General features: G+C 50.1%; 1 protein-coding gene across 1 annotated transcript in view; it reads left to right on the top strand.

The window, feature by feature from the left end:
• LOC146764282 (uncharacterized) overlaps positions 1 to 26,208 on the top strand; it is a 220,504-nt gene that overhangs the window by 72,470 nt on the left and 121,826 nt on the right.

Genomic DNA, 26,208 nt, shown 5'->3' with positions numbered 1-26,208 from the left:
CTGCCCGCCGGGGGGGCCGCCTTTGGACACTGCGGCAGGACAGGCACCGGCTCTGCCACACGGGCTGGGCAGGGACCCTGAGCACAACGGGGAAAACAAAGGAACAGCTGGGAAATGCAGAGTGCACATGGAAGGATCAGGATTTGCTGTTCAGGATTTGCTTTGGGTCCCTGCAGAAAGGAAAGGTTTTGCAGAAAGCTCAGCAGCTCTCAGAGGATGAGCACCCACAGGCAGTGACCGGGGCTGCAGGAGTGGCAGAAGAAGGCCCTGCAGCACTTGGGCACAAGGGCACAGCAGCTGAAGGCAAGAAGGGATGAGCAAAAGGCCAAGCTGAAGGCAAAGGCCACGGCAGAGTTCCTACAGCCCCTGAGGGATCAACCCCAGGGCCCAAGGGGGCCCCAGCACCCAGGGCATGACGGGGTCGGCCACAAGCACCTGGCAGAGGCATTGCCCTCCTGGCCAGGGCAGAGCCCACCCAAACAGCCCCTGGGAAGGAGTCAGGGCTCCAGCTGCAGCCCACAAGGACACTGCAAGCACAGACAGCAGCACCCTCAGCAGCAGCAAGTCCACCCCTGCATGGACATGGATTGGCAGGGCTCTCTGAGCTCCCATCCCACCGGGGACCCACCACACTGGAGCCCTGGAGAACATTCAGGCTGGGTCTGCATCCAGAAGAGGCCTCTCCTGATGGACACAGGGGCCTCTCCATCCACCCTGAATCTTACACCTAAGGGGGGAAAATTCTAAAGGAGTGTTTTCATTATTAAGGGAATAAATGGGAAAGCTGAGCTGGTATCATTTGTTCAATCACTATTAGGAGCTGTGGAGGATAGGTTTGAAATAAACTATTTTCTTTTTCTTCCTACTCTGATTGTAATTAACTAGGAAGGAATCTGATGGTGGCATTGTAATATTGTAAAAGGTGATACAGAGGCTATTGCTGCTGTACCTTTGTGTCATATGTCTGGCAAGGCCTGTGCTGAAGGGAACCCAGAGGTGTGGGCAGCCCCATGGAAAGAGGGAAAATTTGATATGGAGCCTCTCCAAATTACTTGGAAGCAACCAGGACAAGTGGTGTCTAAAAGCAACACCCTGTTCCAGGGGAGGGAAGGAAGGGCTCACAGCCTGGTATGGAGTCCCTGCTAAAGGCAGGGCTCTTGGAGCCAGGGATGTCTCCCTACAGCACTCCTATCCTGCCAGTCAGGGAATCGGATGGCTCCAATGAGGAGGACAAGAACAAGTGGTAGACAAACAAAGCCTCTGTGAAATGGCTGAATTTTCTGGCTAAGAAAAATCTTTTGACTACTTGGTAAAAAAAAAGGCAAATGGTGGAGAAAAAGGTTAAAAATTTGGGATATATTTTGACGGAAGGTTTGTGCTTGAATGACCCAGAGTGGGTGTGGGCAATCTTAGAAGTAACACTACCCAGGAACAAAAAGGAGCTGTGACAATGCTGAGGATTAGAAAGGAATTACACAACCTGGATTGAGGATTCTCTGTTCCAGCCAGAACACTGTAGGACTTTTTAACCCCAGACAGCCTCCATGCTGTGGTATGGACAGGAGAAAGAGAGCAGAACTTGAGAAAATGAACAACCAAAAATATTGATGCCTCAGCTCTGGCTCTTCCAGACTCAGAAAAGTGTTGGGAAGGATGGATAAATATAATTATTCATAATACAGCCATGCTGAAAACAATCCTCCCTACTGGCTGGACAATACCGTTACCTACAGATAAGTCCAAAAGTCAAATAGAACTGTTCCATCTCACCCCCCAAAATGTATGGTTCACCTGTAACCCTCCCCTAAAACATCAAGTGCCTGTAACACCATTGGCCCAAGTCTTGCTCCAGCCCACCTTGAAGCCCCTGATAAGGGGTCTCCGAGGGGCCAGACGCTCTCTTGTATCTTCCCCCCTCTGAGGACCTCCACCCTGTCCTAGAGCATCCTCTTGTCTCTCCCCTCCCCCATCCCCTCAAGCTTGCCAGGTGCTGCATCTGGCAGCTCCAAGCAAGACCTTTCTCCATCCCTAATAAACCTTATATCCCAAGAGCAACTTCAGAGATCTCTCGTCTCCATTCCCCTAAACCGTCCTGGAGCACAGTGCTCCCTACAGAAAAGAAATTGGAATTCTAGGTGAATGTTAAACAGGGACATGCCAAAGGAATCCTTGGGCCAAAATGTTTCACCCAATGGCCGGAGTGGCCTCATTGTCTGCAGAATTATGCAGCCACAGATTCAACAGAACCGAGGCCCAAAATTGATGACAACAGGATCTCCAACTGTTCCAGTCTGCCATCAAGTTCAAGCTTTGATCACCAAAAGAGCCTCGCAATGGATGAGCAATGCTCGGTTACTACGGTGTGAAACTTGTTCAGTGGCACAGGAGGATTCAGAAGTGAGGACATGTGAGAACCCCGGCCTTGCTCTGGGGTCTCATATGGTGGTGAAATTCCTCCTCCAACCCGTGCTTCCAAAGACAAACTCCACAGGCTTTAGCTGTTCGGTCTCAAGGCAGTTTATTGCTAGTTATCTAACAGATTATGTTCTTGGACTGTGGCTATTTGATCAGCGGCCTGGGCAGAGGCACACACACACACTGACATCCTCTCTCTCTGCTGTCTTCTTCGTCTCTCTCCCCGCCCAGGGCTGCTGCTATCTTTTATAAGATATATTATGTATAACATGTTTACAATTATTCCCCAATACCTACTACCTACGTTGCCAAGTGTTTTTCTACTCTAAACCAATCTGTGAGTGCCAACATCACCAAGAACATGGAGGTAAGGAAAAAGAAGGAGGAAGAACAGGATCAGCCCACTTTCCTCCATCTTAAAACTTCTGACCCCCATGTACAAAGTGAAAACCCCCCTGTACATGTGTTAAAACCCCCCTGTACAATACTAAAAAAATTTCCCCTCTACTTTGTAACTACTTTTACTACACTATCTAACCTTTTGTGACTGCTTGTTCCACCTCCAAAGTTGGTAATTCATTCCATGGCTCAAACTCAAAATCACAGCTGTTTTTCAGCTGTCTGCCAGGGTCTACAATGCTTCTGACCAAGGCCTGGAACCTCTAAAAATGTCTGAGAGACATTATGAGTTCCCACAAGGACAGGGGAAGGGTTTAACCCAGCCTCCTGTTTGAACAGCCCACAGAGGGGCTGGGAAGAAACCCAGCACTGCATTCAAGTGACACAGCTCCAGACCCAGCCTGGGGGAGATTCAGGAGACATTGCCTGGCCTCAGGCAGAAAATGTCTTTGTGGATGGCTCTTCAAGGGCAGCAGAAGGGAAAAGAGTTCCAAGACAAGCTGTTATTGAGGAAAGGGAATCAGACAAAGCACAGGTTACCCCCCATGGTCAGCTCAACCGGCACAGCTGTGTGTGCTTGTAAGAGCCTGGCACTGAAATGCCCTGAGCAGGAAGGCTTCAATATCTTCTGGTGACACCATCTCACCTAACAGGGGGGCAAAAGCAATTCTGATTGCTCAGCAACCACTGGATCACTTAATAAGGCATCTCTAAAAGAAGTAATTTCTATAAAAGGGATTGCGGAAACAACAGATTCAAAGAGCAGAACTCATTTTACAGGAAAGATCCTCCAGGGGCTTATGGCAGCTTTAGGAATACAATGGGACCTCTTGACCCAGAGCTCAGGCTGGGTACAAAGAATGAATGGGGAAAGAAAGAAACACCTTTGGAAGCTGGGGATAGAAACCAAGATGCCATGGGTATGGCTTTTGCCATTGGCTTGGGCAAGAAGAAGAGCCAGAGCCAGGGCAGATATTCAATTATTTCCCCTTGGAATTGACCTTGTGAATTCCTTACCCTGGGAATTCTCCACCCAGTGCAGGGTGCAGATAAGGGATGCACATTTAAAGCAGTCTGTGGCCAGAATCCTGTCTCTGGTGCAATCTCTCCCCCAGGAAGCTGGGCTGGCACAGAGCCTGCCTTGGCACTTTGCTGCTGCCAACATCCAAGCAGGACATGGGCTCTGCCTAAGGAGTGCAAAGCAGCACCACTGGTGGCCAAGTGGCGTGGCCCATGCCAAGGGGCCCCGAGGCCAGAAACAGCCGCCAGCACAGCTGAACACGGGGGGACCCCTCAGCCTGGGCTCCAGGTCTCTGCAGCCCCGGAGATTTGCACTTCCCGCCTGCAGCAGGAGGATGGGAGGCCCCCCTGAGCCTGCACTGAAGGCAGCGCAGCAGCAGCCAGGGCTCCACAGCGGGGCAAGGCCCTGGGCCTGCCCACACCTCCTCTGCTGAAATCCTCGGCCTGGCCACCCTCCTTGGGCAGCTCCAGCCACCGGGGCCAGCCCTTGCTGCCACTGCTGCAGCTTCAGTGCTCGCTGGGCCTGCACTGCCACAGCTGCTGGGGACACACCGGAACAATTCCACTCAGTTACACTCACACTGCATTAGCTGGGTTGGTGGAAAATGTAGCAAGTTTCATTAAAAAAAAAAAATTATTTCTCTACTCAGGCTTGGTTTGCCTTTGCCTTGCAGAAAGAAATGTTAAAGGTTTTGTTAAGGGCTGTTACACCACTCAGTGGAGATGAGTTGAACATCTCAACACACTGGGAATACCCCAAAAGATACCCACAAAACATCAGTGCCCAGCAGCAAACAGCAACCAACACCTACCCCAGACACTGCCCCCGGCAGAGTTAGAGGCACCTGGTCTGCAAAAGTCTGGGAAGGAAATCCAGGAGTTCGAACCTAATTAACATCAGAGGCAAAGAAATCTGGGTCCAGTAGGAAACCAAATACTAAAAACTACACAACTTGGAAGCAATGAACATTAAACCAATGGATTTAGATTGGTTCAGACTGTATATAGTTTAGGAAAAATCTAGTAAAACTCACATGTCATGGAATGATTTTCTCTGCACAGCTAGGCTGTGTGTGGATGAAATTATTTCTGTTGCACATCTTTGCCAGAACCAAGGAATGCCTTGACTCTCTAACACTAAAGATATTGTTGGAAATTTTTTTTCCCTGCAGTTTCAGAGACAAGATTACACCATGAGAATAACTTTCCATAACAATTGTCCTGGCTTGTAAAATAAGCATGTATTCTATATGCCATCTGTTGGAGGTTGGGCAGTTTTCTTATCTCTTCCAAGAACAATGTCTCCCTCTGGGGAGATATCTTCTGACAATGGACCATTGAATGACTCACTGCATGACCGATAAAGTTACATCATCCCATTGTGAGATGCTCCACCCAGAGGGAGGAGCCAAGCACCCCTACCTGCATAAAATCTGCACTTTTTGGGACACTGAGCAGCTATTAGCTGGATTCCCAGAAAAGCAGCTCTCTTCTCTGCTGGTGTCCCAGAGGAAGACCAAGCCCAACTACTACCAGACCTTCAAAGAAAACTCCACCCTTCTAGAGATCACCAATCCAGCAGCATTTCATCTGCCACTCCAGAAAAAACAGCCACCATTAAACTAGACTACTGCCAACACCCTAACTCCTCAGGGTGTTAGGTTTCTGACTCTATCACTAGTTTTGTTTGTACTAATTACATTTTTATTGTTATTCTTTTTATTTAGTTTTTCTCCTAATAAGGAACTGTTACTCCCATTCCCATATCTTTACCTAAGAGCTTTTTTTGAAATTGTGGTAATTCGGAGAGAGGGAGTTTACCTTTTCCATTTCACAATAGGCTTTTGCCTTCCTTCACAGACTCCTGCCTTTCCAAACCAAGACAGAGCCCTTGGACAATCTTCCACCCCTGTACCTGAATTCTCCTCCCCAGGCTCAGGCCCCTGTGCCTGCACCAGCGGGGCACCCGCCTCAGCCTGCACAGGCACAGGCACCGCCGTGTAACACACAGCCCTCGGCTCCGCTGCTGCCGGACCCATCAGGTCCCTCCCAGCCCCACCTGCACCACAACAGGCAGACGATCCCGGGCACACACCTCCCCCTGGGAAAACTGCTTATCCTCCAGCTAGCAGAACACGGTGCAAGACACGGAGAGAAAACCATGATGATAGTGAGGAGGAAGGGGACAGACCCAGTCTTTACCCTCTAAGGGAAGTACCAACCGCTCCCGGAGTCATTGGGTACGTAAATGTGCCGATCAATATGGGAGATGTAAGAGCTTTCAGCAAGGAAATGCGGAAATTAATGGATAATCCTCTAGGGGTGGCAGAGAGGCTGGATGAATTTTTGGGGAACATCATCTATTCATATGATGACATCTGCGCCATTCTAAGGTCGTTATTCAACGCCGAGGAACGGGACATGATACGGCAGGCTGCAATAAATGATTGAGAACACAGGAATCCCCAGGGAGGGAGTGGCACGAGAGAAAGCCTGAACAGAGGCCATCATAGAACACCCAGGCAGAGAAGGATCAGTCTAAAATGATAGGGCTAAGGAACATGGTAATACAGGGAATTTGGGGGATGGTACCAAAGGGACAGAACATTAGTAAATCATTGGGGGAATGCCAGGGGAGGGATGAAATACCCACCAAATGGCTGGAGAGGCTGAGAAAGAGCCTCCAAATGTATTCGGGCACCGACCCTAATTCACCTGTCAGGGGTATTCTGTTTAAAACACAATTTGTTGCTAAATCATGGGAGGACATATGGAAAAAGCTAGAAAAAAGAGAAACTTGTCAAGAGAAAAGCCTCCAAGAATTGCTAAGGGAGACACAGAAGGCTTACATGAGAAGGAATGATGAAAAATAAAAAGCACAGGCAAGGATACTGGTGGCACAATAAGGGAAGTGCAAAAACAGGAGCAGATACAAAATCCCGGAAAGCTGGCACAAACACAACAGCCCCAGGGAAAACCTAACCCCTCTCAGAAGAAAGGCATAAACAAACAGGTTAGCAGCCCTGAGTGCTTTTACTGTCAACAGAAAGGGCACTTCAAAAGAGACTGTAAGAAGAGAATGAAGGATGAACAGATCTTCCAGGAGGATTAGAGGTGTCAGGGGCTTTATAATTTGGGGTCCAGAACACCTGGAGAGCCCTTGATAAAATTAAAAATTAGACCCCAAAAACAAGAATTGGTGGTTTTGGTCAATTCAGGAGCAGAAAGAACTACAGTTCAGCGACTGCCACCTGGATGTACTAAAAGCAAGGATTCAATGGTGGTCATTGGGGCTAAAGGGGAACCCTTTAAGGTTCCGGTTTTAACAAATGTGGAAATAGAAAATAAGTTTTATCTGGGGAACATAGTACTGGTAGAAGAAGCAGATTATAATTTGCTGGGGGGGGATCTAATGGTAGCTCTGGGGATAAGCCTGATAGCACAGGACTCCCAGCTCACAGTAAGTTTATACAAAATAACTGCTGAGGACAAAAATGAGATAAATCGCAAAGTGTGATTTGGGAAGAGGCGGGGAGGTTAAACACTCCACTCAGGAAGAGGCGGGGAGGTTAAACATGGAGCCAATTCACACTGAGATCCAGAGACCGGAGGATCCAATCAGGATTAAACAGTACTGCATTCCCATGAAAGGCAGGAATGGACTGAAGGCTGTAATAGAAGATCTAAGAAAGAAAGGCACATTGGAACTGTGCATGTCAAGACATTACACTCCTACCTTGGCAGTACAGAAGGCAGATGGTAATTACAGGCTGGTGCAAGATTTGAGGGTGGTAAATCTATTCTCTGTACTCACCAAACCTATTTGGACAAGCCCTTGAAAAACTCTTAAGTGAGTTTGTGCCCGTTAAAGGGACCAAATTACTACAATACGTAGATGACCTATTGGCAGCCGGACTTAGGGAGGAGGATGTGTGGGACCATAGCACTATTAAACTTCTTTGGGGAAAAAGGGTTGAAGGTCTCAAACTGAAATTACAGTTCACAGAGCCTGAGGTCAAGTACCTAGGGCATTGGTTAACAAAAGGTAAGAAGTTGGATCCGGACAGGATAACTGGTATCATTACTTTACCCCCTCCATGAACAAAAAAGGAGGTCAGGCAGCTGCTGGGGCTTCCAGGATACTGCAGGCAATGGATCGAGGGATATAGTGAGAAGGAAAAGTTTCTTCATGAAAAGCTTATCACGGACAAGCTAAAGTAGACAGAGCAGGATGAGGAGGGTTCCAAGAAATTAAAAGAAACCCTCGCAGCAGCTCCAGAGTTGAGCCTCCCTGATGTAAAGAAACCTTTTCAGCTGTTCCTGGACATCAGTAATCACACTGCCCATGGGGTTTTAACGCAGGATTGGGCAGGGGCCAAGAAGCTGGTGGGGTATGTATCAAAGCTTTTAGATCCTGTAAGCAGGGATCTTACAAGCAATTGTAGCAGTGACAGTATTGGTGGAGGAGGCTAAGAAGGTGACTGTTACAGAATTGCTGAGAGAGAGGGCATGATTTATGTCTGAAGTGAGAATTGAGCTTCCCCTCAGTCTAGGCCACAGATTTGGGGCTTGTGAGGCCTTCCAGCCTCCGACACAGTTAGAAATGAAGAGCTTGTGGCGCAGATAGAAATTGTATTAAGGTGTGATGCGAAGCACTGGGCTGTCTGGGTGTAAAGTAGTATAGGTTTATAGTGTAAGGTTTAGGCCACTTTAAGACAAAGGTAAACAATGTTAGCTTGCCAATGAGAGTGCTTTGTAAACTATAAACTGTATAGAAGTGTATAAAAACTGCCATCTTCTCTCAAATGGAGAACATTGCATTAATCATATTGGTTGGATGTGTGTTCTGTCCTGTCCAGCTTCCCGTTATCTGAGGTCCCTGGTTGCAGGTGACCGTCGGGGCATTCTGCAGCAAAAGGCTGACAAGTGGCCAACTGACGCCAGGCTCCTACAATATGAGGCTGTATTAATCCACTCCCGGGATTTGGAATTGTGAACTACCTCGGTGCAAAATCACGCGCGATTCCTGGCTGGGGAAGCCGCAGGAGTGCCTTCCCATGACTGCGCAGAAGTGGTGGAGCTGCAGATCAAAATAATGCCAGATTTAGAAGAAGGTGAAAAATGGTTTGTGGGTGGTTCTGCAAGGGTCATAGATGGGAAAAGGAAATCAGGATATTTCCTGATGGCAAAACCAGGGAGGTAGTGGAATCAGGACCCCTGAATCCCGGATGGTCAGCACAAGCTTGTGAGTTGTACGCAGTATTGAGGGCCCTGTGGAAATTAGAAGGGAAAAAAGGAACAATTTTTACAGATTCAAATTATGCATTTGGGGTGGTACACATATTTGGAAAGATTTGGGAAGAACGAGGGTTACTCAATACTCAGGGAAAGAGGCTAGTGCATGAAGAAATAATCAGGCAAATCTTAAAGGTTATAAGGGGGCCAGAGGCAATTGCCATAGTCCACGTGAAAGGGCACCAGACAGGAATGCAGTTCAGGACCCAAGGGAACAATTTAGCAGACAAAGAGGCCAAAAGCGTGCCTCTAATGAAGGTAAGTACCCCAGGAATCGAAGAAGGGGAGGTACAGGAATATCCTCCCCACCCCTTCCTGAAGGAAATCGAGGGGTACAAGAAGATAGGAGGCCAGCTAGAAGGAGGTAAGTGGAAATTGCCAGATGGGAGGGAGCTGTTGTCTAAAGACTACAGCAGAAACATCCTGAGGAGATTACATCAACAAACACACTGGGGATTCCAGGCCCTGGCAGAGCAATTCCCTGGATTCTTCGGGTGCAAGGGGATTTATGAACTGGTAAAACAAGAGGTGCAGGGGTGTATGATTTGTCAAAAGATTAATCAGGCAAAAACACGGCAGCTGGCACTGGGAAGTCACCCAGTGGCATACAGACCTTTCAAAAGGATTCAGGTAGATTTTACTGATCTGCCTAAGGTGGGGAGATATAAATTTTTATTGGTAATAGTGGACAAACTAACCCACAGGGTAGAAGCTCTCCTGAGCTCTCAGGTGATGGCTCAGACAGTATCAAAATTTCTACTAGAAGAAATCATACCCTGATGTGGGTTAGTAAAATACATAGATGCGGACCAGGAGACACACTTCACCTCAAAAATTATTAGACAACAAGCCAACGCTCTGGGGATCCAGTGGGAATACCACACCCCATGGCATCCTCAGAGCTCTGAACAAGTTGAAAGGATAAATCAAACATTAAAGGTTCAATTAGCAAAATTGATTTTGGAAACAAAAATGTCCTGGTTAGAGCGCCTCCCTTTAGCCTTGCTGAATATCCAGACCATGCCTCACTCCGAGACTGGAGTGTCACCTTTCAAAATGCTGTATGGGATGCCATATGAACATGGTATGCCAGTGGGGCATCCGAGGATAGAAGATGCACAGACACAGCCGTATCTCATAGCCATAAGTAAGAATCTGCAGGAATTGCGGAAGCAGGGAATAATAACACAAGGTGCCCCTTTAGGTTTTTCCACACATAAAGTACAACCTGGGGACAAAGTGCTCATAAAAACGTGGAGAGAAGCCCCACTGACACCTCACTGGGAAAGCCCTTTTCTTGTCCTCTTAACCACAGATACAGCAATACAAACAGCAGAAAAGGGGTGGACACACGCATCCCGAGTGAAGAAGGTCGAGCACCAGGAAGAGATGCCAGAGTGAAAAGTCACCTCTCCTCCTGGGGATTTGAAGATAACCTTGTGGTGGCCAAGTAAATGACTGACAGGGATCTGATAAGATGCACTGAACCTCATTGTGAATGTTATCCATTTGTATATTTCAAATGTGAGTATTGTAACAAGGTTTGGGTCACACACTGTAGAAGGGAATATTGGCCAAAGGGTTTATGTGATAAGTGCCTAGAAGGGGAACTAGCCATATCTTAGAGCTGTGGGTCTCAGATTCAGTCAAAGAAAGAAACTGAGAATTTCTAGCCAGGCAAAAAAGCTGGGAAAGAGCTGGGGAAGAATGTAAATAATGCTTTATTTCTCTTGTTTTTCACATTGTTTATAGTTAAGTTCTATCACTGTGTGTCAAGCACTTTTGCACCAATGCTCTGGATGGTTTTCACTTCAGAACAAATAGATTTGATCCTTGCGAAGCTCTGTATAAAAGAGCTGTGTATTTTGAATAAATGGGAGTTTTACTCTCAGCAGCCTTCTGAGTCAAGTCTATTCATTCCCATCCTGCCTCGACAGCAACAAGAGCTTGCCACAAGCCTAGGAATAATCGAAGCGGACTCTGAGATCTGCTTTCATTTGTTTCAAAACAGGCTAAGGGGAAAATTGAGATCAAAAGCTCAAATCATTACTGTTGAGTGCCGGAGGTTAAATAAAGTACCCTGCAGTGCAGATACAGTTAAACTACCGAGGTGGAGCATCTTTAAACGGAGGTATGCAGCTCAGTCCAGGTATGACACCACAGAAGACTATTCTTGCTGCCGAGAAAATGGTTTACCTCACCACTGGTGGCAACCCAGTGAGCACAGGCAAAGGCAGAGGAATAATAATCGTGGGGATCCTGATCAATCTGAGTCCAGCAATGTGCCTCAAGACCAGCACGCGTTGCACTAACTGGCCCAGCACAGAGGTGTGAGGCCCCGGTGAAGGTGCGGGCTCTGCATACAGACTGTCCGGAGAGCACACGGGGAATCGGAGGCTCCGACAGCCCCAGCCCCAAGGAACTGCGGCAAGGGTAAGATAAGCAGGCACTGTCCCATAAACGGCACCCAGCAGGGGATACGCAAGCTAAAAGAAAGAATAAGGTGTTACTCACAAAGGGCGACCCCCAAGGACAGGCAGTCAGAGCACAAGGAACATAAAAGAAATGTTGAACAGATATCTGTCCCAATCTGTGATAAATGTAACCGCACAGTATGGACTGGGGGAAGGATGGAGTCAGTGTTTGTAGCATACTTTCAGGCTAACCCATTGTGTTATGACAATAACCACTTGGGAATGTGTGTTATGGGTGGACAGACATACTGGGTCGGGAAGAATTTAAATATGAGACCAAGATGTCCCTCAAAAATGAGCCAAAAATGGACCTTTTAGAGGATTGGGATGACCGCCTTTGTTTGCAATATGACAGGATGTTCTGCTTTTCAAGAACAAAGAGGGAGTGGACCCGGAGAGCAAAATTAAACAGGTATCACAGGAACTAAAAAGACAAGAGGCAGAGATGAGAAAAAGAAGGATGGAGCAAGAAAGGCTGAGAACTCTAAGCGAGCAATATGATCAGCTCAAAAAACAATATACCAGTTGGAGTTTCCCTGCCTCCAATCAAAACCTATTTGTGGATCTGATGCAAGAAACTGCAACAGAATTGGGGCTGTCCAATTGCTGGATCTGCAGAGGGCTCAAGTCTGCAGAGAAGTGGCCTTGAAAAGGTGAGAGCTTAGCTCTAGATCAACTCCTGAAATGGGATAATGCTATAATTGGGACATTTTGCATTAGCAGGGAGGGAAAGGAGCACACTGAAATGGTGGGATACACTTCATGTCTGTCCACTCCAACAGTAAATTCCTTTAACAAAAGCCAGTACCTAGTAGGTACCTAGTAGGGTACTGGAGCTGGGAAAAAGGCACTAAATGTGAATGGAGAGAAAAAAATTGAACACTGCTGGAACAAAGGCTCTGGAGCTAACCCTTACCAATCCTTAGAGAATTGAGAGGATTCTGGAGTAAACCCAAAAACACAAAAGTCAGGTGGAAAGCCCTGAATGGTTTATATTGGATTTGTGGGAAGAAAGCATACAGCAAACTACCTCAGTGGTGGAGAGGATCATGCACTATTCAATTGATCAGACACGTTTTCTTTACCCTACCTCAATCAGAACACAGCTCACTAGGGGCCCCCTTATACAAAACTTTGAGCAGAAGAAGGGATTTGAAAAAGAAATTCCCTATCTTTGGTGGGGGTCAGACCTGGGGTGAGAAGTGGCCAGCAGAAAGAATAATAGAGGATTATGGTCCTGCAACATGGGCCCAGGATGAAAGCTGGGGGTATAGGACCCCAATTTATCTGTTAAACCGACTAATAAGACTTTGGGCAGTGGTAGACATGGTCTCTAACCACACCTCAAATGCCCTTGAGCTGTTGTCTAAACAACACTCCCAAATGAGGGCCTTGGTGTATCAAAACAGAATAGCCCTGGACTATTTACTAGCAGAGGGAGTAGGGGTCTGTGGAAAGTTTAATGAATCATAATGCTCTATAGAGATTGATGACTATGGAGAAACCATCAGAGGCCTGTGACAGAAATTAAAAGGGTAGCACATGTCCCAGTACAAAAATGGAACTCCGTACTCCAAGCATCCTGGTGGGATCATCTGTTTGATGGAGCATGGTGGAAAAAGGTAATATTTTTTTATATTGTGTTCAATAGCTGGGATCATATTCCTACCCTGCCTGATACCATGCTTTATCAGGTCGATACACTCAGTAGTGCAGGGTATGCAGGTGGCTGCCATGCCCACAGACCCAGAATGTGCTATGGGAAAAACAAATCAGGTATCAAAAATAATGAAATTGGGGGAGGAAAATCTACACGGTAGGGCAGCAGGTGCTTTGGCCAGATTCAAAGAGCAGATACAGGGAGAAGGGGATGTCTACAAATTGTACCAGGGAATTCCAAGACAAGAGTGGGATAATAAGCCTTCAGGGAACTAAGAGGATTATTTCCTTCTTATAAAGAACTAGGAAATGAGATAGTAGTATAGGGTAAAGTCACACATAATTATGTAGAAAGTTTAGAAATCAGGAATTACTATGTTTATGTAGAAGGGGAGGGATTGTTTTGTGTATATGGGATAATTCATGCAGATAAAAATTGCCATATATATTTTATGTATGTATTGGTAAGAAATACCCTTATAAAAAGATTTTTAAGCACACAAGTCAGTGTTCGGGATTGCATCACAGCGTTGAAACCACCTGGACAAGAGGAAGGAGATCTTCATTTACAAATGAATGAATGTGGCCAGCCCAGAGATGGGTGTTCCTCAAGGTGATCCACCAGGATGATGAATACCTGATAAATATCTAAGACTGAGATAGCTGGAGCCATCTGTGAGATACATCTCAATACTGGATTCCTGGATTCTGGGAACACATCGTGGATGTTTATCACTCCCCGGACATGGTTTTGTTCCCTGGATGTTTATCACTCCCCGGCCATGGTTTTGTTCAGCTCCTTGCAGAGAAAGAACTCCACAGGAATATGTGCAGACCTGAAAGGAAGAAAAGGGACTCTGCCTCGGGCAGGAAAAATCATATAACGACCTCTCAGCAGGACAGTCGGTGTGAAACAGAGGGGACCCTCTGCTGTAGCGATCAGACCTGTGTCTCGCCCAGCACCGGTACCCAGGCTCTGCACTGACCCTTTTTGACTGGATTGTGGCTCTTCTTTTTTTTTTTTTCTCTAAATTTATACTTTGATCATTTAATAAATTTTCATTAATTAATAAATTGGAGCATTCATTTATCACAAAGGTAATCCTTTAACTCATTAACAGTTAATAGTGTGTTTAAAAATATGCTTTAAAAAGAAAAAATAAAAGCAGCATATTCTGGGGTGGCCACATATGAGTCATCCAATGGCTGATCTGGAAGAGAATTTTCCTTCCAGCAGCCTGGAGAGGAGCTTAAGAAATGCAAATTAACAGTGCTGGGGTAAAGCATGGACAATGTATTTGGGTTTCTTGCCTGGGGCTGGAATTGGGCTGATTCCCTCTGCCCCCTCACCCCAAACTCTGCCATCTCCCACAGATGGAATTTGCACAGCTGAAGGCAGAGCCCGTGCTGAGGATCTCTGACTCTGCAACAGAAATGGCTGAAGCTGCAAAGGGAAACAGCAAATGGAGAATGTTGGGAAAACTTCACTAAAATAAGGGGGGGATCATCCCTCTGCCCACTCCAACATCTGCTGTCACTGTCTATGTTTTATAGGGTGGATTAGAGCATTGGGGGTTTTGCTACCACAAGTTCAGAAAAATCAGTTAGAATACAAGTATTTGATGTTTACATTAGAGAAAATCAGTCAATTGATGGAGCCCCAGCTGAAGGGAGCACCCCAAAATGGGGAAAAGATGAAGGGCCACCAGAACAAATCCTACAACACCATGGACCAGCCCCTGAGAACCCAAACCAATTCCTATCAGGAGACAGATAAACCATTTATCATTTCAATGGCATCATTAAATTACAAGCTGTCCTCCAAATAAGAACCAACCAGACAACTCCAACTCCTGACCTTCCTGCTGACCAAGCCACTGAAATGAGGAACACAACATTTCACCAGGGGATGGGATCAGATTATCTGTTAGCAGAAAAAGGAGGAGTTTATGGAAAACTCAGTGACTCAAACTGCTGTTGGCAAAGAGATGACCAAGGAAAACTGGTGAAAAAGCTAACAAAGGAAATAAGAAAATAGCTCATGTTCTGGCCCAAATGTGGAAAGGATGGGTATGGGACGCGGTTTTGTGGTGCACTGGCAGACCATGGGTTAAACGAATGCTGCTTCTCCTCTTCTGTGCTGCAGCAACTCTCATCTTTTTACCATGCTCCACACCTTGGCAGTGCAGCTCATCCAGCAGCTGAGCCAGGGCATGCAGGTGGCAGCCAGGCCTCCTGATCCACAAACGGCTACAAAAGGACAGGGAATGAGGGCACCGAGAATAATCCCAAAACCAAAGAGGACCCGGGAAGGACAAAACAGAGTCAAGGAGTGAATCTGCCTGGAGATAGGGCCAGGCACGTGTAGATAAGGAAGCAACGTGAGAAACCATCAGTTCAATTAAATGTTACAAATTGACCCAGACGGCTGCTCAAAGTCCCGCTACATTCCCGAACTTCGAGGAGTAGAACAAAGACTTAACAGAGCCATGAATATCGGCTGTTCTACAAAAGGAGGGTGCACATTAACGAGGACAGGCAGCAGGCGCATCGGGAAGTCGGAACCTTCCAAGGAACTCAGCCGGTGGGCAAAGGCAGAGGGAGATGCGGCGGGGAAAATGAGGATAAAAAGGAGGCTGCGGACTACAGCCACGGCAGAGAGCGCACGGCAAATGCCCCACGGCCTCTGCCCCTGCTCGGCAATAAAGTCACTTTGACAGGACTCCTCGCTCTCCGCCGGGCACACGAACCTCCGGCGACGGGAATTTCCCCGCCCGCTGCCGGCCGCGGGGCAGCCCCTCTGTCCTACCCACAGCAGCCGGGCCGAGCCAGCGCTGCTCCGGCAGCGGCTCCTGCCCGGCCCCGGCGGGAAGGAGACCGCGGGCAGCCGCTCCCGCAGCGCCCTCAGCCCGGGGCCGGCACGGGCCGGACACGGCACCGGCGAGCCGCCGGAGCCCCCTGCCGCCCCCTCCGCCCGCAGCCAGCCCCGAGCCCCCGCAGAGCCCAGCGCGGCTCCCACCTGCGCCGGGGCCGCCTCCGAGCTCCGCCGCCGCCGCCTCACCGCGCTCCGGCCGCTGCCGCCGCTGCCGGGCCCGCACAGCCGCTCGGCCAATGGCGGCGCTGCGCGGCCACGGCCGCCCTCAGCCCGCCGCCGGGGCCGCGCCGCGCCCCGCTCCCACCAATCAGCGCGCCGCAACCGCGACTGACGGCACCGGCGGCCAATGGCAGCGAGCTCGGGGCGGGCTCTGCGCACGGCCCCGCCTCGCCCCGCGCTCTCGGCGCCCCCGGGCTGCGTGAGGGGAAAGCCGGAGATGAGGAACAGCCCCGGCACGGGCCCGGGCCCGAGCCGGGATTGAGCTGCCCACACAAACAAACTTCTCCGCGCCTCCCGCCACGGCTTTCCCGGCCCTGCGCCTCCCGTGCCTCCGCCTCTGCGGGAAGCCCACGAGCCTCACTTCTCCTGCCCCTCGTTAGCGCATCAGAGCTTCGCTTTGATTTCCCCCAAAAAGGGAAACCTGCCCCAAGCCCTGTGGGTGAGTGGGGCAGGGGAGAGATTTCTGGCAGAAAACTCCAAAGACGCGGAGCAGGAGCAGGAGAAGTCAGTGCAGAGCCTTAAATGCAGCTTTCCCCACGCCTCCCTGCTCCCAGCTGCACCTCCTCCCCCGGCAGGGCAGGAGACAGGGAATGGGGCCATGCTCAGCTCATCCCCCGGGGCTTCTCCCTCTGCTCAGGGACAGGAGTCGTTCCCTGCTGCACCCTGCGCTCTCTCCCGGCCGAGACTTCTCCAGGAACTTCTCGGAGCGGAGTCCATCCCCTGGGCACAGCCCCCTCCGAGTGCTGCAGCGTGGGTCACTGTGCCACGGGCTCAGTCCTGCCAGGACAGGCTGCTCCAGCGGGGCCCCTCTGCCCGCGGGCTCACAGCCTCCTCTCAGGCATCGCCGAGCTCCAGCCCGGCTCCTCCAGGGGCTGCAGGGGATCTCTGCATCCCCATGGACCTGCAGGGGATCTCTGCATCCCCATGGACCTGCATGGGGATCTCTGCATCCCCATGGATCTGCAGGGGATCTCTGCAGCCCCATTGTAATATACGTTATGGAACAATTTGTACTTATGAAAAATATACATCAAGTCAGTTGTGCTTGTAGAAAAAGATTCTTAAAGTTTTAAATGACCAGTGGCTGCAGCCGAGGCTGGAGAAACCACAGATGGCAGAGAAAGAAAGACCTAATTTAGAAATGAAAAAAGGTAGCTCGGTGCAGAGATGGGCTCTTTCCGGGGACAATCCAGGAGACACCCAACGTTTAACCCCTGGTCTGCCGGGGAGCCAGGAAACCGAGCACACGGGCATCCCGCCCTTGCAGCTGCTGAGGAGGCTGCTGGGCTGTGCTTCAGCAGAGGAGATGGAATGTGGCTTACCACTCTGCCCTTCTCTAAAAACGGAGAATGGGTCAGGAGGTTTGGGCTCTGAGCACACAGCAGCCTGGCCCAGGCACAGGCCGTGGTGGGACAGGGGCACAGGAGCCTTCTGTGACTGACCGTGGCTCTCTGGTTTCTCTCTGCAGACTGCCAGCTCCTCGTGCCATGGAAACAGCCCCACTCGGCTGCCAGTCTGGGAGGGCTGGAGGGCTGTGGGTACTCATTTGCTGTCAAAAATAAATTGTGGGTTTTTTTGTCATTGTCATTGTCATCATCAGAACATTTCTTTCATCCTTTTCCAAGTTTTTGGCCCCTCCAGGGTAATATTTTTGTGTCCTTCCTCAGCCACTTGATGGCATTTGGATGGGGGGGGGGGTAAGCAATGTGAAAAGTTCAACAACAGCTCCAGTTGCCAACTGCAGCAGCCCCTTCAGGAGCCCTGAGCTACCAGCGAGGTCCACGTGTGCCTTGCAAAAGGGAGTGGTTTGCAGAGATGGGGTTGTTGCCCTGCTGCAAAAGCTGGGAGAAGATCAGAAGTGGCAAAATGCCATTTTGGCTCAACCCCCACCCAGGTTCTTTATCTTTTCCCTCTGCTCGGTGATAGGCAGACAGGGCTGGATCCAGCGAGGTTCAAGTTCTGGGTTCTCCCTGGCATCAAAGGGATCAACTAAACTCTTGTATGCAGTGACTGCAATAGGGCTACTGAAGGAAAAAAGGGAATGTCATGAGATGGGGAATCCTTCTTGTCTCCTCTGTCTCCCCAGGAGCCCCTTGGAAAGGGAAATACCCACTGGGTTTATCTGACTCCTTCCCAGCCAGCCCTTCCCTCGCTCCCGGGTCTCATTTGCTCCGCAGGATTCACCAGCTCGCTCAGCTCAGAGGAGCTCTCAGAGGAGAAAACGCTGCCTGGCGTGGGGCTGCCCGATCCCTGTCTCACCTTGATTCCATTTGCCCCCTCCCTGCCCCATCCAAGAGACCGAAGGATCCCCCACAGCCCCACGGTCCTGCAGCAGATCCCGGCATGTTCCCTGCTCCGCTCCTTGGTGCCCTGGGAGGCTCCAGAGCCCTCCCTGTGTGCGGGACAGCGGCTGCAGCACCGCTGCGCCCGCGGGCGAGCAGCGCCCAGGAGCAGCTGCGCCAGCTCCAAGCCTGAAGGGAATCCTCAGCGCACACAAATGACAGCTGGCACTTCAGGGGCTGGCAGGAGAAGCTCAACCCATCTGCTCGCTGCCCTTCCCAGCCATGGCCACGCTGGTGCAATTGGAAGAGTCGCCCCTGCCCAGGAAGCTCTCAGGTCGAAGAGAGGAGCAAAAGCCACAGGTTTCTGAGGTGTTAGCTGCCACTGCCTCTGGTTTTCCTTCCAATTCCTAAGGGGTTTTGACTGGTTTTACCATTTCAACACTTTCTGTGTAGAATGCTTATTTTATGATTGGCTTTTCACAAATGTTACCATGAATATTATATGTGTAATGTTAGAAAGTTATGCTGTATTCATTCTCTTAAGTAGTGTGTTAAATAGAGTTTTAGGTAACAACATAATATTTAAATAGAAACTCTGCGATGTAGGATTTTTTTACTTGCCCAAGCAAGAGATGAGATAATCAATAAACTCTTCACACAGGGATGGCGGTGACTTGGGGCACATAAAGAGTTACAACCTCCTTATCAGAAAAGACAAACATTCTTCCATCTTGTCTCCATCTTTATGGAAGCACCAGGATTAAGGGAAAGAAGCTGACAAAATCCAGAAAAGTTCCTAATTTGCAAGGAATTTATGCATCATGTATGAGATACATGAATATGCAATAGGCTATTGCTTTTAAGGTTATTCCTTTGTTCACAAGGCATGCTTGTCCTGGCTTAAATGTCCGAGAGCATCTGGACGTCTATAATTTTTTGCTTTTTATTGTCTTGTAATTGTCCTAACTCTAAATTTGATTACTCTAATTGTGTTACTATTTTTATAACCATTTTATTATTATTAAACGTTTAAAATTTTAAAAACCAAGTGATTGGCGTTTTTCACAACGTTCCAGGCTCCCGGGGACCCCCTTATCGGTATGTCCGACCCCGCAGGCTGCAGAGGGTCCCCCAGCTCCGGTGCCGCCCTTCTCCGCTCCCCAGCCCCGCCCCGCCGGTACCGGGCGATCCCCGGTGGCTCCGGGCTGACGATGCAGCGCCTGCCCCGGGCAGCCCAACCCCACCGCGGGAGGGTCCCACGCATCCCCGGCCCAGCGCCGGGGCTCTGCCGGCAGCCAGCACCGGGACCCCAAAATTCTGCTGTCCCGGGGCCACCGAGCGGGCACCCGGCCCTTGGCCCTGTCATAGATACATATTATAATATTGGCTTTTTGCAAATATTCCACTGGATTTTATATGTGTGGTGTTACAATAACTTTGTTATATAGTTTTTATTTCTGTTGTTCATTGATTACGCTCAGACATACTAGTGCCATAGCTGATAGAAGCATGCTTGTGTTAAAATTCCTGCTTGGATGGGATAACATCCAGTGAGCACAGGATGAGGACACCTGTACAGATCTGCCAACCATCAGCACTCACCGTCTGAAGGCAGTGTGGGCCGGGGCCAAAACTGAAGATGATGATAAAAAAGGACCAAAACCACAACCAAGGAATACACATGCCCTAAAAAGGTGGAACCGAGGAGGAGCCATGCTGAACAGTTCTTGGAATATGTAAACTAGCTTGGGAAAAAGTTTACTATGCATAAGGGACTATGAATATGCAACAGGCTGGTGTAAGGGAAAAGGTATTCAAGGGGTATCTCCGGAGATAACCGTGTGCTCTTGGCTCAGTGCCGAGATGCACCCGGCCCTAACAACCTTTGCTCTATGGCCCTTGTCTCCTCTTGTCCTGTATTAAACTTTTTAAATGTTCCCAGGGCAGTGAAGGTGTTTTTCCCAGCCCCGAGCAGAGAGCTCTGCCCGGCGGCTCCCGGGAAAGGCGGCGGCGCTCGGCAGCGGCCCCGGCCCGCCCGGCCCGCGGGAATTCCCCGCAGCGGGACAAAATCCTGCCCCGAAGGAGCGCTCGGAACGCCGCCTGCGGCTCCTCCGTGCCCCGCAGGTGCCGCAGCTGCCCCGCTGCGGCAGGCGCGGCTCTGGAGCAGGGAGGCTCTGCGGGACCCCCGGGCTGTGCCCCCTCCCGGGCCGTGCCCCGGGGCTGATGCTCGGCCCGGGCTCTCTCGCTGTCCCGGCTCCCGCAGGCTCCCGGCGGGAGCGGCACCGCCCGCCCGGCGCCGCAGGGCCGAGCCCTGCCCAGCAAAGGCTCCGTGTCCACGGCCGGGCCCTGCCGGGGCTGCGGCCGCTGCCCGGCCCGGCACAACCCGCAGCGCCCGGCGCGGCTCCCTCCAGCCGGGCACTGCGGCTCCAACCAGGCGGAATATTCAGCGCACGGAATCTCTGTCAGCGCTGCTCACATTGCAAAAACAGCTGCTGCCGAGGCAATCCCAGCTCCCACTGAAGCCTTCCACCCAAAATGCTGCCTTCAGCTCGGACACACCGGTAAGAAACCCAAGAGCAAACTGAAAGCTCATTAGAGAATCTTGCACAATCACATCCAAGAACATTTTGTTACAAAATCACAAATATTAACAGAAGCTGAGAAAGTCAACAATGTTAGAAAACAAGCTTCCAACAATGGGACTCGAAGAGCTAAGAGCATGTGTTTGAATGGAATAAGCCCTCTCTGACATGTGAGCAATGCCATGGAATTTCTCAAACCAGGGAAATAGGGAGGCCTGGCAGCAGCAGCTTCACACACAGCAATGACAGAGAACAGGGCAGGGCAAGAGGCTGACAGAACTCTAACCGCTACTTGCAATGAAGTACCTTTGTTTCCAGTTCTAATCTAGCCACTATTAATATAGAGTCCAAAAGACTAAAAATACTAGTAATAATAATAACAACTGTACCATTAATAGCAAAAAATTGAGAGAATAGAAATAATAAGAATTAATAGTGGTAATAAAAACCCTACCATACTTATACCAGGTTTGCATGGCCAGGTTTTGGTAAGGCAGGGGATCTAGGAGCAGCTTCTGTGAGAGCAGCTGTTCCTCCATGTCCCACAGAGTCAATTCCAGCTGGCTCCAGGACAGACTGGCTGCTGGACAAGGCTGGCCCAGTTAGAAATGGTGGTAACACCTTTGGAATAAGAGATTTAAGGAAATGGGTGATCCTGGAATTGTGGCTGTGAGCAGGGAGGAACAGGGTGAGGACCTGTGAGGGGAACAGCTCTGCACATCCCCAGGGCAGGGCAGGGCAGGAGGGGCAGGAGCTGCTCCAGCTGCTGGAGCTGATTGCCCTGAGATTCCCTGGTCAGTCCCTGGTGAGGCAGCTGGGCCCTGCAGCCCGTGGAGGGCACGGAGGGCAGAGATGCACCTGCAGCGCCTGGAGGAGCCCGTGCTGGAGCAGGGGGATGCCTGAGCGGAGGCTGTGACCCCATGAGAAACCTGTGCTGGAGCAGGGACCTGGCAGGGACCTGCAAACCCCTGGAGAGGAGCCCACGCTGGAGCAGGGCCCTGCCAGGACTTGTGAGCCCATGGAGGAGCGAGCCACGCTGCAGCAGCTTGTGGAGAACTGCTGTCCGTGGGATGAACTCACCGTGGAGAAGTTCATGGAGAAGCGTCTCCAGGAGGGACCCCTGGCACAGCAGGGGAATGACTCCTCTCCCCAAGCAGCAGGAGAAACAACCGGGGATGAACTGACCAGAGCCCCCATTCCCTGTCTCCCTGCACCCACTGCGGGGGGAGGTAGAGATGGGAAGGAGGGAGGAAAGGGCAGAAGGTGTTTTTAAAGCTTTGTTTTACTTCTCACTATCCTGCCCTGATCCAGATAGCAAAAATTCCATTAATATCTCCAATTTTGAAAATGGTTTGCCCATGATGGCATTTGCTGAGTGATCTGTCGCAGTCCTTAGCTCAACCCATGAAGCCTTCATTCTGTTTTCTCCCTCCTGTCCATCTCTGGAGGGGAGTGAGAGAGCAGCTTTGGTGGGTGCCTGACATCCAGCCAGGGTGAACAGACAACACTTCCTTTCCTTCATTCATTCTTTCTTTCCAGAGGTCACTGTGAAGGGGTTGAGTGGGGCTTTGACAGAGGGAGTGAAGGTGGTGGGGAGTGGTGGGGACAGGAGCCACAGGGACGAGGGACAGGCATCAGAGGGGCCTGGGCAGCTGGCAGGGGGCACGGCCTGTCCCCTGGCCCAGCAGCAGGGGACAGGGGGCACGGCCTGTCCCCCTGGCCCAGCAGCAGCCCCGTGCCCTGCCCAAGGCGCTCCCAGCAGGGGCTGGGCCCCAGAGGCAGGGGGAGACCCCAGTCCCGGGGCAGCGTTTCTGACCCATCCCCTGTCCAGCCCAGCCTGCCCCATGTGTGCAGTGACCGCTGGCACGGGCTGCCCTGGACACTGTGACCTGCTGGGGACACTGAGAGCTGCCCCACTGTGACACTGCCCTTGGGATTGCACAGGCACCAAACAAACCCCAGCCAGCACCGCCCCTTGTCATGTCCCAGGCACTGGAGAGCATCAGAGCCAGCCCCGCTCCTGGTGATGTCCCAGGCACCAGAGCACATCCCAGCCCCGCTCCTGGTGATGTCCCATGCACCAGAGCACATCCCAGCCCTGCTCCTGGTGATGTCCAGGCACCAGAGCACATCCCAGCCCTGCTCCTGGTGATGTCCAGGCACCAGAGCACATCCCAGCCCCGCTCCTGATGATGTCCCAGGCACCAGGGCACATCCCAGCACCGTTCCTGGTGATAGATTTCAGGGGCACAAAAACAGTTGCAGACTTCCCATACTTTAGGAATCCATTAAGCACAGGAAAACGGCAAAGATTCATTTGTCACGTATGCATGGGAAAGGCAGAAAGGTCAGAACGAGGAAGACTTATTTTGCTTCTTCATTTTGGAGACCCCTCCCCAAAATGGACCCCCAACTCATTTCAGGGAACAGAACTACACATGCTTAATTGCCTTTTTGCCAATTAGCACATGAAGCGGAGCAGAGGAAGTGACAGGGATATGAATATGCATTCATATTTGTGTATTCAAGACTTCTGCAAATAAAAAAGCTTTGTAATACCTGTGATTTTTGCAGTGTGCATTAGGGAATTATCCCATGTACTGCCCGGCTGTCTCAATAAACATACACTTTCTAACTTTAAACCCTTAGAGAGTTTTTGTCCATCTCAGTTGGATATAGATATTAAATTGATACTCATATTTCAGTAAATCATTGTCTTAAAGATGTCCTAGTATGTGTATTAACATGTCTTTTCTTAATATTCTAGTAATTATTCTTGCATTGTTTCAAGATAAACTGGTATGATTCAAAGAATATCCACTGAGGTACACATAGAACATCGATTTATCATAAGCAAATTGCAGTTCCAAAGTTTTTTCACTGAAATTCTGCCACTTGTCATAATTTTAAAAGTCAGCTATTAAAGTCAACAACAAAATTTCTAACTTTGAACAAAGGGAAAAAAGTATACGGTTTGCATGAGATAAAATATAAATACAGAAAATGTCTCCTAACCAAGTTCCTTGCCCTGATCAAAACATCTCCCAATCAAGTTCTTCACCCTGAACCTGGCTGGTAAAGAAAAATATTATCAGTAAACGTGGATGAAATTTTGCATAAGTTAATAGTATTCAAAATCCATGTTCTAATCCTATTATTATTTCTTAGACAACGAAAAAAGGGGAAAGGGGTTGGATTGAGGGTACACCCTCCTCCCCTCTGAGTCTGTTCTCATGTTTTACAATAAATCCTACAACAGTACAATACAGCTGCCTAAAATATGGACACTGGAAACCACAGACAGCATTACAAATGATCACCTGCCTCATGGACAGTTCATATAAGGACTTGATTTGTTTACAAATTATTTCTCATGTTTACAAACAGTTTTTCTGTTTACAGATTGTTTTCTGGGAGTTCAGTTTTTCCCCAAGGGATCAAGTGCTTAAAGGTTGTTTTTTAAAATTGGGTTTTTCTCTAAGGGTTAAATGGGCTCAGGGTTAAATAGCTTTCTGCTTTTAGAGATAAGTTCAATTTGTAACCAAGAAGCATTATGCCTGTGGCCTGAGTTCTCCCCTAACAGTTCCTGGAGGGGAATGCTGCAGCTCCAGTGCAAATTAGATGCACACTGTCCTCTGTCACCATGTTGGCAAAGGGCCCTTGCAGATGGGTGACAGAGAACAATACACAGAATTTTATAAAGAAAAGAAGGGTGAGGTGTTACCATGATTGACAGGGGTCTTGACCAATCAAATATCTCCCAAAACTGCAGGCACCTCACGGGCCAGAACCTGAAGGGGCATGGAGCTCAAACCAATGAGAGCTTCCAGGCCTGGTCTTTCAAATGCCCTGTGTAAGGGGGGGCTTGGGAAATAAAATCTCTCTGTTGCCCCATGAACTCGGGAGGAGCAGTCTTTGTCTCCTGTGCCCTCGCTGCCCCACGAGACCAAAGAGATGTTCACCAGGGCCCTCCCTGTTTGTGGCTGTCCATTGCCCAGCTGAGCAGGCAGCCAGTTTTGTTTGCAGAGAGCTGCCACAGGAAGACACACAGCAGCTGGAGATTTGAATAGCAGGGCTTGGGCAATTCTTCTTCTTTCAGAGTGCAAGAAAGACACAAAAGCACAAGGAAACATGACAGTGTTTTGGTGGAGTCTCTTTGTCCTGTGAAGTTCAGTAGCTGTTGGTGTTTCTGTGCTGCTGCTAATCCCCTCCATGAAAAAATCATCCCAGGAAGGAGCAACAACATCTGACACTCACCAAGTGTTGCCCCCAGTTGCTCCAGGTGCTGCTCCCAACAGCCCCTGTAGGACGGAGCACAGCCCCCAGTGCACACCAGCTTTGGCTGCCCTCGGGCAGAGAAGCCCTTTTGGGGCACAGGTTTCTGGGGCAGGAGACGGGCACCGGTGCTGCCAGGGCTCGGGGGAACTCTGCTTGGGCGGGGACTGTGCCTCACCTGCTGCTGTCAGCGCTGCCCGGGCCCCAGGGCTCAGAGCAGCATTCCTGCCCTGGCCCACACGTTCCCGGTCTGTGTCCCACGGCCGTGCTTAGGATGGCCACCATGTGGGACGTGTCCCGAGGAGGCCGTGCCAGCTTCTGTGGAGGCCCCGTGCCCTTCCCGCCGCGGCTGCGTCGGCAGCTGCGGGGGCTCCTGCTGCTCTGAGCCCGCAGAGCAGGGCAGCGTTTGCTGATGGGCTGAGCCCTTCCTAAAGATCCTGTTGGGCTGTCTGACACACCTGGGGCAAGGCATTCCTTCCACCCTGGGCCACTCTGGGGGGCTGGGGCTGGCCCCAGGGCAGGTGGCAGTGCGTGCAAGGGCCCTTGGTGACACGGTGCAGCATGGTCACCGTGGAATGGAACGGGACAGGGGATCCAAGGGCCCTTGGTGACACGGTGCAGCATGGTCACCGTGGAATGGAACGGGGCAGGGATTCCAAGGGCCCTTGGTGACACGCTCTGGCAGAGGTGTTGGCAGTTACAAGTTACAGTTA

Source organism: Lonchura striata, chromosome 35 (assembly GCF_050655825.1).
Source record: "Lonchura striata isolate lonStrDom1 chromosome 35, ASM5065582v1, whole genome shotgun sequence".
Taxonomy (NCBI): domain Eukaryota; kingdom Metazoa; phylum Chordata; class Aves; order Passeriformes; family Estrildidae; genus Lonchura; species Lonchura striata.
The sequence above is the reverse complement of the archived record's forward strand: the minus strand, read 5'-3'. Positions and strand labels throughout refer to the sequence as shown.